Consider the following 4,829-nt stretch of genomic DNA (forward strand, 5'->3'; position numbering starts at 1 on the left):
TTCCATTTTCTTTTGATGCTTTCAGCATCATCCAATATTTTGATGATATAAACCTTCTACATTTAAAGTTTAGGTGAAATTTTTTCCAGTTCTTTCAGCTTGAGAAATGGAAGCATGTTTTTTTCTTTTGATGTGCTAACTCTAGGTTTTTGTACATTTTATTGTAATACTTGAGTGTGTCTTTTGAATTCTGTTCAGTTCTTTTTCTTCCTTATTTCTTTCCTTTGTTTCAGCATCTACAAGCTGCATTCTTCAGAGTCTATTCTGACATCTAATTTGGACTTTTCCTTCTTTCTGTCCTTTTAATGATGTTTTCTTCACGTATTGTGTTCTTGATATCATCTCATAAGTTTGCTGGTTGTCAATCATTAGCCTCTAATTCATCAAATCTGATCTTGAGATAGTTTCTAAATTCAGGTAAGATATGTTAAACATCATGTTTCATTTCTCAAGGACTTGTTTTAATTTTCTTCATCTTCAATCTGAACTTGCATATGAGCAATAGTGATCTGTCCTACAATTGGTACCTGGCCTTATTCTTGCTGAAATGGAACTTTTCCACAATCTCTTCCCATTTGTTGTTGTTGTTGTGAAGTACCATCGAGTCGGTTCTGATCCATTGTGACCCTGTATAGAGTTTCTGATAAATATAGTTAATTCATCCAGAAATAATTAAGTCTCTAAACCCTATATGGAGTTGCTTTGGGTCAGAATCTACCTGATGGCAGCAGGTGGGTGGCATAGTGGACTAAACTTTGGGCTTACAACTGCAAGGTGGATGGTTCAAACCTCTAAGCTGCTCTAGAGGAACAAGATAAGGCTGTCAGTTCCCATAAAGATCTATAATCTCAAAAACACAAAAAAAAGCCAGCCCTACTTTGTCCTATAGGGTAGGTATGAGTTGAAATCAACTCAATGACAATGGCTTTAGTTATGGTTATATATGTACAAGTGTAAGTCAAAAAGCATTGCTATTGTCCAGCTGATATAAAGTGAGGGGAGACACAAGAACACCCAAACTTATAGATAGTACCAATTCATGATTCCCAATATTCACTTTCATCACATATGCATATCCATTTTACAACAGTCAGAGGAAACCAAACTCATAAACTTTTTTAAAACATTCAGTTCCAAACTTTTCTTCTCTACTCTTGGACTAATCCCATTTATATGCCTATGGGCTTTGGGTAGAAAGTAGGGCCTTGCCCCTTATAAACCATCTTGTTCAAACCGCTTGACATTTGCTCCTGGCAATTTGAAAAGCTGCATTTCTTCCTCAACTGTAGCATTTTACCTCTTGCATTCATTTCAGCAGCTACAGATAACAAAACCCAAAATAACTATCCAAAAATCAAAAGTTTCATTTCCCACACCGCTTAGTCGATTCTCATTCAAGACCTCATGGTTCTATTAAGTCCCTTCACGTCAAACTCGCCTCCAAGACCACGTTAGTCTGCTGGTGTGTGGCAGTGGGGGAAAGGCATCAATGAAGGAATGGGCTGAGTTTGACTACATTCCATAGACTCCCATTAACCTGGAAATAGAGAAAGAAGAGGAAAGGCTGGTTAGTCCAAAGTGTGGTAAGATCTGAGGATGCCTGTGCCCAAGGACAAGGACATCACAACATAGGGATAGAGCTGACAGTGAATCATCCAGCTGATATGAAGTGAGGGGAGATGTTCAATAACACCTAAACTTGTAGATGATTCCCCTTCAGCCTATCTTTGATGGCTTGATGATCAGAACTCATCTAGAGGAACATAAAACAAAAACAAAAAAAGTTTTTGATAAATGAAACATGTAAATTGCTACAATTTGATGAACTTGATTATACTTATGGATGTAGTAGCTCATTTTGAGTTACATAATACCATATGACAGAAAAGGAGTCTTCACATCAAGGATCAATCCTATCCCCTCTGTATGCAGTGCTGATAGGAATGAAAATAGTAGACATTGGCTTGTTGTTGTTGTCAGGTGCCATCTAGTCGGAACTGACTCATAACGACCCCATGCACAGCAGAACGAAACAATGTCCGATCCTGGGGGTTAAGTTTAGTTTCAGAGTGTATGAGAAAAGGTAGAGTCCCCACAGAATAGTTTTCATCTTGTAAAGATGAGTCTGGTGAAAAGAAATGGGAATAAGATTCTTATGATACAATAGTGTGCAATTGTTATCATGACTAATTGCAATTGTTACAAGAGTAAAGGTAGAAGTTCTGTAAAAGAAAAAGAAAAAAAAAGGGAAGCAGTTAATCTTACAGTCCAGGAACAGAGGGACCTAGGACCATCAAGCGAGAAGAGCATGAGTGGAATGTGCGACCTTATCCAGAGAAGCAATGAAATCAGAGATGGAGGCAGAGATGAGGACATGGAGAAATAGAGCAGCTGATGACTCTCGACTCATGGAAAGTGAAAGACTGTGTGCTGGCAGCCAGGAAGCAGGCTTGCAGAATGTGCCTTTTGCTTGTTTAAGTGACTATATACTCCTGATTGTATTTGTATATGTAAAAAAAATAAAATAAAATAAAAATGGAATAGAAGCAAATACTGTTGAATGATGATGCATGGAGGAGATTATAATCATTGAAATGATGACTGTAAAACCGATGTACTCTCATGTAAACTATCACTGAATTCACAATAAAAACTTAAACACACACACACACACACACACACACAAAGGGGATAGAAGCAAATTCTATTAAATGATGATAAATGGAGTGGATTGTAATCATTGCAATGAAATGCAATATGATAGAATGAGTGTAAAACCAGTGTTCTACGATGTAAGTTATCACTCAAATCACAATAAAAGCTTTAAGAAAAAAAAAAAAAAATCAACCCTTATGTTTCTATGAATCTGGAACAATTACAATGAATCCTGCTTTTGACACCAAATGCAAAAAATGTGTGGGCACCATGTCTGAGTTCCTTTGGCTTCATGAGATGGAAAGGGAATCAAACTCAAAATCAACACAAGGTCAATTCCTATGAAGTGAAAATCAGACAGGCTCCACACTACAACCTTCTTAATCTATTCTGACACAAACCATCTCTCCCACGGAGCTCTCTCCTTCACATCTGAGTTCAACAATCCATTGCAATGACAACACAGAAAACTGACCACAATATTCACAATTATGGGGTATATTAATGATGTGAACAGGGTGTAATTCAGGATCAGAATAACTCTGGAGCAGTTTTCCAATCAGGAATGTTTCTTTTCTGCCATACTGTGGGCACACCTCACTGTTATCTTCGGCTTCTCAGCCATGAAGCCTGTTGGCCTCTGCATTGCATGAGCAGGTATTACAAAGCTCTTTTAATCAGTCTGTGAATGCTCAAAAGGCATATTCAGCAAGCCAGTTTCCTACCCTTAGGCACTCAGCTTTACTCAGTCCATGGGCCTTGAGCCCACAGCTGCTCTCTATCCCCATGCTATTGCCTTTGCAGTCATATCAGCTAGATCTGTTTTTCTAACTAAGGAATTCATGCTCCACTCATGTTCTTCCTTCTTGATGGCCCTGGGTTCCTCTCATCCTACTTCTGAGATGATTCCTTTAAACCTTCCAGGATGGCAAAACTAACCAATCTCAGATTTTGAGTACTGTATAGCTTGATTGCATGATCCCGTCGAATCACTTGGTGGGAATTAAGAATAATTTGAATCAAAAAGCTTTATCAAGAAATTCAAGGTTCCACAGCTAAGAAATAATACAACCATTTTTAAACAAAAATATCAAAATGTGATGCTATTGTTACTTGAAATTACAGTATTTAAGCTTATATACTTATGAAGGTAGTATTTCCAATTCTCTAACACTTCCCCTAAGAGTTCTTTACCCTTTGATTTATAACAAACAAAAATAGCAGTTTGGGCATTCTTTTGCATCTCAAATCATGTTTCTTTTAAAAGTTCTTTGAATATGGTGAAAAGAAAAAAAAAAAAAAAAAATGCCTGAAAGGATAAGATCAATGCTCTGCAGAGATGGGGTAAGGTTTCTCAACTAAATTCTTGCAGTACAACACTTGTTATCCTCAAAACATGCGCAAGCCCATTGGTGATGGAAAAGTACCGTTTTGCATCTTTCATGGCCTTTTGATCACCATAGCTGTTTTAAGTTTCTTTTCTAAACTTCTTAATAAAAGCTCCCATGATTGTCCTATATGCTATCAATATGATCCATTCGGTTGGAACTGTAAGGTAGGTGGTTCAAGCTCACCAGCTGGACCACAGAAATCCTATCTAGAGTTGCTATAAATCTGAACTGACTCTAAGGCAATTAACCGCAATTCTGAGCACAGTGTGGATAGCTGAGTCCAGAGATGCTGCAAAATGACACACTCTCCCTCCATATCACTTTATACTCATCTGGGTTTGAGTATTCATTACAATGGGCACACGCTCACAATTATGGGGTTTATTAGGGAAGTTAATAGGTTATAATTTAGGATTAGACAAGTTCAGAGCACAGTTCTTTCAGTCAGAACAGTTTCTTTCCAGATTGCCCACAGTCAGGCATCTCTCATCCTTCACCTCTGAGACATAGGGCTCCTTGACATCTGCCTTGCTACAGCAATGCTACTAACAACTTTTAGGGCAGTTTATAAATTCCCAAAGGCACTCTACTCCACTAAAAGGCTCAAACCTAATTCATTCTGAATCTTTCTGTAAACAAGTACAAACAAAATCATTTGAAAGAATTGACTTACCTATCTCTTCATGACACAAAGCCTTGTTAGCATTGCTTTAAACTGAAACAGTTTTTAGGAAGATACTGCATATTTTCTGATTTTTTATTTTAATAATTAAAGCTTTTTAT

This window comes from Chrysochloris asiatica, unplaced genomic scaffold, assembly GCF_000296735.1.
Source record: "Chrysochloris asiatica unplaced genomic scaffold, ChrAsi1.0 scaffold00585, whole genome shotgun sequence".
Taxonomy (NCBI): domain Eukaryota; kingdom Metazoa; phylum Chordata; class Mammalia; order Afrosoricida; family Chrysochloridae; genus Chrysochloris; species Chrysochloris asiatica.